General features: G+C 44.1%; 1 protein-coding gene across 3 annotated transcripts in view; it reads right to left on the bottom strand.

The window, feature by feature from the left end:
• KIF18A (kinesin family member 18A) overlaps nucleotides 1-12,586 on the bottom strand; it is a 141,620-nt gene that overhangs the window by 111,518 nt on the left and 17,516 nt on the right. The window lies entirely within an intron of this gene.

The raw sequence follows: 12,586 nt of genomic DNA, 5'->3' as shown, positions 1-12,586 counted from the left end.
AAACAGGGCTTATGCATTCTATGAGGTGAAGAGTCATATAGTGCACCACTGTTATTTCATCTCCCTCTAAGGAAAATGCTAAACAACTTGGAGGAGCGGAGAGTAAGTAGCTCATAGAGACTGACTACAGTGCTCTCTGCTGACACCTCTCTCCCTGTCAGAAACTGTCCAGCGCAGCCTATGTTTGCTATGGGGATTTTCTCCTGCTCTGGAAAGTTCCTGACATGGACAGCGGTGTCATCAGAGAGTACTGTGGTCGTGACAGAAAAGAAATCCAAAAGGAAAAGAATTTCCTCTGTAGTATACAGCCGCTAATAAGTACTGGAAGGATTAAAGGGGTTATGCAGGAAAAAAATTTTTTTTTATATATATCAACTGGCTCCAGAAAGTTAAACAGATTTGTAAATTACTTCTATTAAATAATCTTAATCCTTTCGGTACTTATGAGCTTCAGAATTTGAGTTGTTCTTTTCTGTCTAAGTGTTCTCTGATGACACCTGTCTCGGGAAACGCCCAATTTAGAAGAGGCTTGCTATGGGGATTTGCTTCTAAACTGGGCGGTTCCCGAGACAGGTGTCATCAGAGAGCACTTAGAAAAGAACAACTCAACTTCAGAAGCTCACTGAAAGGATTAAGATTTTTTAATAGAAGTAATTTACATATCTATTTAAAGGGGTATTCCGCCCCTAGACATTTTATCCCCTATCCAAAGGATAGGGGATAAGATGTCAGATCGCTGCGGTCCCGCTGCTGGGGAGCCCCGGGATCCCCCCTGCGGCCCCCCACTATCAATACAGCACAGAGTGAGTTCTCTCTGTGCGTAATGACGGGCGATACAGGGGAAGGAGCAGCGTGACGTCATGGCTCCGCCCCTCGTGACATCACGGTCCGTCCCCTTAAAGGCGTGACGACCCATAGACCTCCCATGGACTTGTATTGAATGGGGCGGGCCGTGACGTCGCGAGGGGTGGAGCCGTGACGTAACGATGCTCCGGCCCCTGTATTGCCCGTCATTACTTGCAGAGCGAACTCGCTCTGTGCTGTAATGATAGCGCGGTGCCGCAGCGGAGATCCCGGGGCTCCCCAGCAGCGGGACCGCGGCGATCTGACATCTTATCCCCTATCCTATTTTTTTTCCAGGATAACCCCTTTAAGATTTTAATCTTAATCTAATAGAAGTAATTTACAAATCTGTTTAACTTTTTCGCATTAGTTGATGAAAAAAAAATTAAAAAAACTTTTCCACTGGAGTACCCCTTTAAGCTATGAATTAGTACTAGCTGCCGCTACACTTGATCAGGTAATTGAATTGGTTTCAAGTCTCCAGCTGTGTGCCATTCCACTGGGAGATTTAGGAGTCAGGAGAGAGAAGGCAAATGAAGAAGCCTCCCACACAAATCAGGAAAGTTGGCATGTAAGCTATAACATTACATACAACAATCGTCTTTGTGAAGTTCAGACAAAACCACTGTGCTTTCCAAAGAGGACAGAAAATAGCTTGATACATTTATATAAGTAGAAAGAAACCAAGACAAATTGTTTAAAGAAACAATCCAGGCAAAAGTGATGCACTGTGTTTTGCTCATTTAGGTCTGAGGAGGTGTAGAATGACACTCTTTAGTATTTACATGTGCCCCACCTCCTCAGGACCCGCACACAGTGTTCCCTCAAGTTACAATATTAATTGGTTCTGGGACAACCATTGTATGTTGAGACCAGAACTCTATGGAAACCTGGTAATTGGTTCTAAAGGCACCAAAATGTCATCTAAAAATAGGAAAAAGTGAGGATTAAAGAAAAATAAGTAGATAACTAATATAGATAAAGCAAATCCTTACATATAAAAGTAAGAAAGATCTGCTGGGAGCTGTAATCACTTTCTATGTCAGTGTTTCCCAAGCAAGGAGCCTCCAGCTGTTGCAAAACTACAACTCCCAGCATGCCCGGACAGCCAAAGGCTGTCCGGGCATGCTGGGAGTTGTAGTTTTGCAACAGCTGGGGGCACCCTGCTTGGGAAGCATTGGTCTATGTAGAGGACAGGAGCTTCTTCTTCTTTGTCCTAAAAAAGTAACGTGGAGCCACCCTCACCTGGTGTCCAAAAGAGCAGCTAATCCTGGCCCAGGTAAAGAGTAGTACAGAAAATGTAATACCTCCATGTACTGTAGGGGGCGCTACCAGACACCAGGCAGTGCATACGCTTCAGTAATACAGGAGTTTTACCAGTGAATGCCCATTCTGATTGGTCAGTTCATTGACACGTTTCACAGATCTGGACTGTCCATAGCATTGTATGTTGAGTCTGGTTTCAACTTAACAATGGTCCAGAAAAGTCCATTGTATGTTGAAACTATTGTATGTTAAGGCCATTGTAAGTTGAGGGATCACTGTATTAGTTTTGCCTGGAGTGTTCCTTAAGATATTTCATATTAGCGTAAATGTGCTCCCCTATTAAAACAGGTGAACAATAACTTTTCCTCCTACAAATTGCTGATCAGTGAGGGTTCCTTTTTATTTTTTGCATGATGATTCAGTCAGTCTTACTGCAAACCTACACATGAGAAATATGTGGACATCATAGGCTGGATCATAGTGTGGATATCATTATGGCTTAGGCTCTGACACATCTTGTCAAAACCTTTTCAAACATATAGTATATTTACAAAACTATTGGAACCCACCTTAACCATTTAAAGGGGTATTCCAGGAAAAAACTTTTTTTTATATATCAACTGGCTCCAGAAAGTTAAACAGATTTATGATGATGGTCTGACGAAGTGCGGAAGCACGGTACGGCTGTGACCAGTCAGCCGGATTCCCCGGCGTCCTTGTCTTCCTGCACCTGCATGTTTTACTGCACGCCTAAGAAATAAAGAAGTTGCCGCCAGCTGTCTGGGGTGAGTGCCGCTTATTTTCTATGCTCTCTCAAATGTTTGATAAATGACTCTGTCCTGGCTGAGCACCCCAAAAGCAGCGACATACATACACACCTGTTCCATCAAGAGCGAATATCAGGCTGCATGGTTGGCTGTGCCGAACGCTGTTTCTTTTCTGCTTACTACAAGCACAGATTTATAAATTACTTCTATTAATTTTTTTTAATCCTTTCAGTACTTATGAGCTTCTGAAGTTAAGGTTTTTCTTTTCTGTCTAAGGGCTCTCTGATGACAACCGCCCAGTTTAGAAGCAAATCCCCATAGCAAACCTCTTCTAAACTGGGCGTTTCCCGAGACACGTGTCATCATAGAGCACATAGACAGAAAATAACAACCTTGTTGACCTGGAGGGAGCAATGGTGTCACCACACTCGTTACCCTCCTTGATGTGGACTACGTGTCCTATTGCGTCCTTACTGCCTTCCTCTGCACAGGACACATTGCATGCCCTTTCCTTGTGGCGTCAGGTGCGATTCAAGTTTCATATACAGTCTGTACCTTCCCCTCTTCTACCCAAGGTTGTGTATTGGGGGAAGGGCTTATGAGTGGTTTCTGTTTTGTATGGCTATTTTTACTCTTTGTATTTTGCCTGTGAGAATCTGCCTTAATGGTGTTATTTTTCCTTTTCCTTTTTGACATGTCTGTTACTGTTTTTATGAGGTCCTTGGACCTACTGTTTGTATTATTACATGCTGACATTTTTGGTCTTATTGATCGATCAATAAAGCTTCATTGTTTGATGGTTAGAAAAGAACAACCTTAACTTCAGAAGCTCTAAAGTACTGAAATGATTAAGATTGTTTAACAGAAGTAATTTACAAATCTTGTTTAACTTTCTGGAGCCAGTTGATATATAAAAAAAAACTTTTTTCCTGGAATACCCCTTTAATTCAGTTCTATTGCTACAGCTACATAACATCCAGCCCCTACCAATGCAGTTGTCTTTACAGATGTGTGTGCAAGAATTGGTTAGCTCACTGAATTCCAGTGTTGTACTGTAATAGCTTCAACAAGTCAGCTCCTAAACTGTCTTCCCTCCTAGATCTTCCTCCTCCTCCTTCACCTGTCAGTAGTATTATTGAGAAGAGCAAGTGTTTAGGAACCACAGTAATGCAGCTATGAAATGTCTGTCTGCGTAAAGTTACAGAGCAGGGTTGCTGAGGTGCACAAAAGCCATCAGCACTCTGCAGAGTCCAAACCGTATCAGTCATTAGAATCGGCACAAAAATGGTGCCCCGCTGGGAACTTCATGAAGTGGGTATCCATGGCTGAGCAGCTGCATGCATGCCTAACACTTCCAAGTACAAAGCCGAGTATTGTGGATGTACACCGCCACTGGACTCTGGAGCTGTGGAAACGTATTCTCTGGCGTGACAAATTGCGCTTCTCTATCCGACAGTATGATGGGTGAGTCTGGGTTTGGTAAATGCCAGGAGAACATTACTAAATGTATTGTGGATAACCTCTCTAACTGTAATCTTTAAAATTAGCATGACAGAAGTTTATAGGCCCTTATCCCCTTAAAGGGGTACTCCGCCCCTAGACATCTTATCCCCTATCCAAAGTATAGGGGATAAGATGTAAGATCGCCACGGTCCCGCTGCTGGGGAGCCCCGGGATCCCCGCTGCGGCACCGCGCTCTCATTACAGCACAGAGCGAGTTCGCTCTGTGCGTAATGACGGGCGATACGGGGGATGTCCCCTTAATGCAAGTCTATGGGAGGGGACCAAGAGGGGCGGAGCCGTGACGTAACGATGCTCCGGCCCCTGTATTGCCCGTCATTACGTGCAGAGCGAACTCGCTCTGTGCTGTAATGAGAGCGCGGTGCCGCAGCGGGGATCCCAGGGCTCCCCAGCAGCGGGACCGCGGCGATCTGACATCTTATCCCCTATCCTTTTAATTCATTGCCGGCGGGTCAGCTGCGCATGACACGGGCATCGCTCCGATGCCCGCGGTTATGCACAGGACGTACATGTACGTCCTGGTGCGTTAAGTACCACCGCACCAGGACATACATTTACGTCCTGCGTCCTTAAGGGGTTAAAAACTATACGTAACACTCGTGATAAAGTGATTGTATCCCTAAATAGTGGCTAGACAGAACAGAAAACAGCGTGTGATTATTTTCATGTGGACCTGCCCAAAATAACGTTGGCGGTATAGAGCGGAGTGTTGATAGGATTTATAGCGCAATATGGCAGGTGAGTATGCGCTGAAGACGATCAAACAATAAGTAAATGGTATGATTTTTTTCTATCTGAAATACAATATATGGTGGTCACTATGGTGTGACTCCAGCATGAGTGCATGTAACACCAAGTGCGGGGTTTACATTTATGGTGTGTAACAACAGAGTTCCAGGGAAGTAGATATGGAGGTTGCACAACTTCTGGCCAGTGTGGAATGAGCCCCAAAACTGCCAACGTAGAGATGTAATATGTGTGAGATACAAGGTGTTTCACAACATATAGTGTGTCATGGCTTGACTTATACACAAAGGGATATAATTTTTATTTAATACAGAGCCCTATAACAAGGAGGAGATAGGGGAGAGAGAGTGGCCTATTAGGGTCTGGGGCACCGGAGGCACAAGTAGCTGTCACCCTATGGGGAGGGGGGCTAGTAAAAAGGTGGGGGCTGTGGGCATGGCTCTAAGGGGCACTGATCCCTCCCTAGGGGACCCTATAACTGGACCCTGATGCCTAGGCCACCCTAAAAAGTGCTGGAACCTCCTATATAAGACCTGATGGACCTTATTGTAAAGATGACCACTGAATCCTATCGGCTGACTACAGCCGTCCCTCACTACCTAACTTGGTCATCTGGTTGTGCGGCTACTGTGCAACCTGACTCAAATTGTAATTGCTCATTTAGGCTCCGAGGGGCCACTGTGTCCAGTCTGTGGATCCAGCGACATTCTTTTTGTAGGAGTAATCTATTGAGGTCCCCCTTCTCTCAGACATATACCCTCTGTCAATGCAAATGAAGGAAATATTGGTGAGAACTCCCCCATGTACACTGTTCATATGGTTAGCAATAGGAGTACCCCAGGAGTTCCTAATATCACCAATATGCTTCAATATTCTCCTCTTGAATTCCCTGCTGGTTTTTCCTACGTACAGAAGTGGACATGTACAGAATGCAATATATATATATATATATATATATATATATATATATATATATATATATATAACTGCCTTAGTGGAGCAGTTAATAAAATGCTTAAAGGAAATAGGTTCAATTTGATGAGGTATCGTATTAGTTCTGGTGACATACTGGCATGCCCAACAATGTCCACATTTATGGCATCCCTTAGTGGGTGCCAACCGGCCTAACCAGGTCTGGGTGGTGGAGTCAGTCTGATGTAGATGGCTTTGAACCCGCATGTCACAAAGACTGTGTCCTCACCTATAGGCAAGTTTACAATTATATCCTGTAAATCAGGGTCTATCTTGAGTATATCCCAGTGTTTGGTGATGATATTCCGTATGGGAACTAAGAATTATCGAAAGTACCAATTATTCTTGCTGGTGGCGAGGTATCAGGGGCATTCATTATGTACTCTGGAGTTAGGAGCTCATTCCGAGGTCTGCTAGCTGCCTCTCTAAAGGCTTGATTATATATATATGTGTATATATATATATACACACACACACACATACCTAGGATAACCCCTCTCATGGAAGTGCTTCTGATGCCTTGGGGATGGTGGCGATCTCAGGAGTGAGCACTAGAGATGAGCGAACTTACAGTCAATTCGATTCGTCACAAACTTCTCGGCTTGGCAGTTGATGCCTTATCCTGCATAAATGAGTTCAGCTTTCAGGTGCTCCGGTGGGCTGGAAAAGGTGGATACAGTCCTAGGAAAGAGTCTCCTAGGACTGTATCCACCTTTTCACCTTTTCCAGCCCACGGAGCACCTGAAAGCTGAACTAATTTATGCAGGATAAGGCATCAACTGCCGAGCCGAGAAGTTCGTGACGAATCGAATTTACTGTAAGTTCACTCATCTCTAGTGAGCGCCTATGTGATCAAAACTTTTGACATTCCTGGGCAACATGTCAAAAGTAATATCTTTACCTAAGGCCTCACTATGCTAAAATTAGAATCTCTATATTTATCATTTTGCTTCCTGAATTCTGTAGAACATTAAAATAAGTGCAAAATGAGTCCATTACATTTTTAAACCTGAGACTACTGTAACTATAGATAAAGCTGTGCTGCCTATTATTACTTCTGTGAAAACGGTCTGCAGCACAGGCAAAGTTCAAGAGTACATCCACACATGGTGTTTGCTGAGGGTTTGATGCGTAGGAGTTTTTTTGGGCATGACAGACAGGGGTTCTGGTGATCTGTGGGGGTTCCAATGTATAGGTGATTAGGTTTGTGGATGTAATACACCTTTAACAATCTGATAGCCCAAAATTGGTTTCCAGATGTGAAATACAATGCAGTATTGTATAACCCAAAAGAAGATTCGTGATATCCTTCTCATAAAAAAATGGTGTCTCTTATGATCAATGACTGGTAGAATACTGCTACAAGGTTGCACATTTTATAACTTTTTAGTCTTGACAATACCACTACTTTATAACCTTTGCAGTGTGTCCATAGAGAAGCCTTGTGCCACCTCCTTTTGCTGCAGTTTTATGACATTTAGTCATACCGTATATACTCGAGTATAAGCCGAGTTTTTCAGCATGATTTTTCGTGCTGAAACCCCCCCCCCCCCCCCTTGGCTTATTCTCGGGTGAACTCTCGGCCTGTCAATCCCTTCTCAGTGGTCTTCAACCTGCGGACCTTCAGATGTTGCAAAACTACAACTCCCAGCATGCTGGGAGTTGTAGTTTTGAAACCTCTGGAGGTACGCAGGTTGAAGACCACTGCAGCCTTCGTCATCATCCAGACCCCCCCCCCCCCCCTTTAGTTTTCTACTTGCCTCCCCTCGGTGGGAAGGAAGGGTGAGCTGGTCCGGGCCATCAGTGCTGCAGGGACCGTCCGGTGGGGAGGGTTAGTCGTTTCGGGCTGTCCATTTTCACCGGGGGGGGGGGGCCTCTTCTCCACGCTCTGGGCCTGCCCCGGACTAGTGACGTTGCCTTGACAACGACGCACAGGGACGTTCATTTGCAGCCTGCGCATGAACGTCCCTGTACGTCGTCGTCAAGGCGGTGATGATGAAGGGGGGGTGGGGGATGATGACGGGGTCTGGATGATGACATGGGGGGGGGATGATGTACTTCTCACCCTAGGCTTATAGTCGAGTCAATAACTTTTTTTCCTGGGTTTTTGGGGTGAAATTAGGGTCCTCGGCTTATACTCGAGTATATAAGGAATCTACTGCTCTATGTAACATATATAACATGTACATTTAACCCCTTAAGGACCAATGACGTACCGGTACGTCATTGGTCCTGCTCTTCTGATATAACGCGGGGTTACACAGTAACCCCGCGTCATATCATGGCGGGCCCGGCGTCATAGTGAAGCCGGGACCCGCCTCTAATAGCGCGCAGCGCCGATCGCGGCGCCGCGCGCTATTAACCCTTTAGCCGCGCGCTCAAAGCTGAGCCGCGCGGCTAAAAGTGAAAGTGAAAGTTCCCGGCTAGCTCAGTCGGGCTGTTCGGGATAGCCGTGGCTAATCGCGGCATCCCGAACAGCTGACAGGACAGCGGGAGGGCCCCTTCCTGCCTCCTCGCTGTCCGATCGCCGAATGACTGCTCAGTGCCTGAGATCCAGGCATGAGCAGCCATGCGGCAGAATCGTTGATCACTGGTTTCTTATGAGAAACCAGTGATCAATGTAAAAGATCAGTGTGTGCAGTGTTATAGGTCCCTATGGGACCTATAACACTGCAAAAAAAAAGTGAAAAAAAAAAGTGAATAAAGATCATTTAACTCCTCCCCTATTAAAAGTTTGAATCACCCCCCTTTTCCAATAAAAAAAAAAAACACAGTGTAAATAAAAATAAAAATAAACATATGTGGTATCACCGCGTGCGGAAATGTCCGAATTATAAAAATATATCATTAATTAAACCGCTCGGTCAATGGCGTGCGCGCAAAAAAATTCCAAAGTCCAAAATAGTGCATTTTTGGTCACTTTTTATATCATTTAAAAATGAATAAAAAGTGATCAATAAGTCCTATCAATGCAAAAATGGTACCGTTAAAAACTTCAGATCACGGCGCAAAAAATGAGCCCTCATACCGCCCCATACACGGAAAAATAAAAAAGTTATAGGGGTCAGAAGATGACAATTTTAAACGTATTAATTTTCCTGCATGTAGTTATGATTTTTTCCAAAAGTCCGACAAAATCAAACCTATATAAGTAGGGTATCATTTTAATCGTATGGACCTACAGAATACATATCAGGTGTCATTTTTACCGAAAAATGTACTACGTAGAAACGGAAGCCCCCAAAAGTTACAAAACAGCGTTTTTTTTTTCAATTTTGTCGCACAATGATTTTTTTTCCCGCTTCACCATAGATTTTTGGGCAAAATGACTGACGTCATTACAAAGTAGAATTGGTGGCGCAAAAAATAAGCCATCATATGGATTTTTAGGTGTAAATTTGAAAGAGTTATGATTTTTTAAAGGCAAGGAGCAAAAAACGAAAATGCAAAAACGGAAAAACCTCCGGTCCTTAAGGGGTTAAGGCCCATTATCCTATGATTTAGCAGAAGCACAAAGTTGTTAGAAATATAAATAAATGGTATACTGTAAATGTTCTGATCTAGACATCCTCCTACAGGTGTGGGGCTGCATTTAAATACTGTCTCCATAAATATATCACCTAAACCAAGCATTTGGCAAAGGATAGAGAAAACCTCACAAAACACATCAATAATTCATGAAAGAGGGAGATGCATCTGTAAATAGATCTATTATTTGAAGTCCCGATGTCCACCGATATTAGTTGTTTTTGACAAGTGCGATAGGGAAATCCATATTTCCCTGTAGGCTGTGACATTATTTTTAGCTGATATTATTAATGGCAAGGCAAGAGGAAGAGCAAAATGTGCGTATGGCAGGGATATCCCCAAATATCACAATTCAAAAGTGCAATGAACCTACTGAAAGGACTGCTGTGTGGGCTGCTGCTGGCAGCGTCTGATGACATGCCTGCGGTAGAGATGGCTTTCACAGACAAATACCACCCTCACATCCCAGGGGAGAAGTGGTGGGGGCCAAACATGTCTTTTCAATGCAAATCTCTCCTCCTAAAGGGATTCATCAGGGATATCCTGAAAAATGATTAATGGATGTGTACACAAGATCAGACATTATTTTTCAGACCTGTTTAACCTGTGCCCTGCCAAAAGTATATGCAATCCATTAATGTGTGTTTGTTTTGTCAAAACTTCATTTTAAGAGGTTGTCACAAAATCTAATGATATTTGTGTTTGGAGGGAGATGTATTTGGGTATATGACCCAGCATTTCCCCTCTTAAGGGTACATTCACACTACGGAATTCCGCGGTGTGAACTTAACATTAGTGCGAACGGGTCTCCACGACACCTGTTCACACTGCGGAATTTCAGCGGCAGACAATTCCGCAGCTGAAACTGTTCCGCGCAAAGAAAGAACATGTTCATTCTTTGCGCGGATTCTGCGAGCACTGCATAGCCGTCAATGGTGACAGCTCAGTGCCCCGCGGCCCTAGCGCCGAAGTATTTTCAGCCGCGGCTGCCAAACGGAATCTCCGCTCGCTGAATTCAGCAAGTGGAGATTCCGCAGTGTGAACGCACCCGCTCATTGGAACATGATTAGGGAATTCCCCCAGACCATAACAGCTGCAAAATCTGTGGCTATAGGCGTGATAGTTGTAGACGGAAGTGGAGAGTTTTTTCTCCACTGTCGACCCCTTTTTTTGTGATTTTCAGTGCACCACCAGCTGTCTGCAGACTGCTGAGCTGTGACAGTAGGGGACGTTTTGAATGTTGGCCCTGTGGTACATACAGCTGGATCGCTCATGTAATCTGAGGGCTGGCTTGTCAGGGAAGACAACAAGAAACCAAGCCCCCTGTGAATGGCTGTTGTCTCGAGCTAAACAGGATCCTGGGAGAGGCTCAAGACAACAGTCATACACACCGGAGGAATGCTGAACTTGGGGGGACAATTAGAAAAGGGTTCAATCCACCCCTCATATGGAAGGCAAGTAAAGCACTAGGGGGGGGGGGGGGGGGGAGATTTTTCAAAACCGGCGTAGAGGAAAATTGGCGCAGAGACCCATAGCGACCAATCAGATGGCTTCTTTTGTTTTTCAGAGGCCTTTTAAAAAATGTGCAACTATTCCTTTGCATAGATTTTGATAAATTTCCCTCTAAAGACCTAACTTGCCATCACAGGCATGGTAGTTAAAAAGTTATTAAAACGTGGATAACCCCTTTAAAGAAAAAAATGTATATACTTTTCTTTGTGGTTTTGTAAATCAGGTATTGAAAACTGAGCCCAGTAGAACCCCTCACGCCCATTGCATGAATGCAAATGACGTGCAAATTTACAACCCCAGTGACCAGTAAGTGGTGTATAGGATCACTCAGTATTGCTGGAAAACATTTTAGGTTCAATGGAGAGAATTTATTATTGGGTTTACAATTTTTTTTGTGGAAAAAATAAATAAAAATTACAATTATTTTTGCCCAATGCTTTGAGACCCATTCCAGAAAACAACGAACACAGGGTGGCATGGTTAGCTTTTTGCAGAAGTCAGGTGGGTAGCAACTGTTTGTCAAATTTAAACTCCAAAAAGTTTCAAATATACACCAGACAAGACATGGCTTAGCTTTTTGGTGCCTTAGAAAAATGTAAAAATACATTTAATCTATAGATAAACCACAGAAAATGGATTAATGAAGTAAAATTTTGGGACATGTGCACCTGCACAAAAGTACACACATGAAGCACACAAAATAAAGATGGACAAAATTCGTTCACCTACACCAACTATGATACATTCCTCCCAATGATCTCAGGGATGTGGAAATCCTATCACCCAACGCCCAGGACATGAAGTTCCGGGCGCCGGACAGGTACATATTTCATGCGTTTAGCCCTGCAACGGGCAAGCTGGGCCGGTGTGAGGTGCAGAACGGACACAGTTCGCACCTCACACCCTAACTCTAATTTTGAGATGCCGGTGCTCAGGGTGTATGGAGCGACTATTAACCCTTTAGATGGCCACCGTCAGCTTTGACAGCTGTGATCTAAAGGGATCTTATAACTAGAGATGAACGAATTTACAGTAAATTCGATGCGTCACGAACTTCTCGGCTCGGCAGTTGATGCCTTATCCTGCATAAATTAGTTCAGCTTTCAGGTGCTCCAGTGGGCCGAAAAGGTGGATACATTCCTAGGAAAGAGTCTCCTAGGACTGTATCCACCTTTTCCAGCCCACGGGAGCACCTGAAAGCTGAACTAATTTATGCAGGATAAGGCATCAACTGCCGAGCCGAGAAGTTCGTGACGAATCGAATTTACTGTAAATTTGCTCATCTCTACTTATAACCATCACTGGAGGTCTAGTGGGGGTGGATCGCGATCAAAAAGTCTGATCAATACCAAAATGGTACAGATAGAAACAGCAGATAATAGGGGAAAAAATGATCCCTCATACAGCTCAGTATACAGAAAAATAAAAAT

The sequence above is a fragment of the Hyla sarda genome, chromosome 6 (genome assembly GCF_029499605.1).
Source record: "Hyla sarda isolate aHylSar1 chromosome 6, aHylSar1.hap1, whole genome shotgun sequence".
Taxonomy (NCBI): domain Eukaryota; kingdom Metazoa; phylum Chordata; class Amphibia; order Anura; family Hylidae; genus Hyla; species Hyla sarda.
This window is presented reverse-complemented; position numbering and strand designations above follow the sequence as displayed.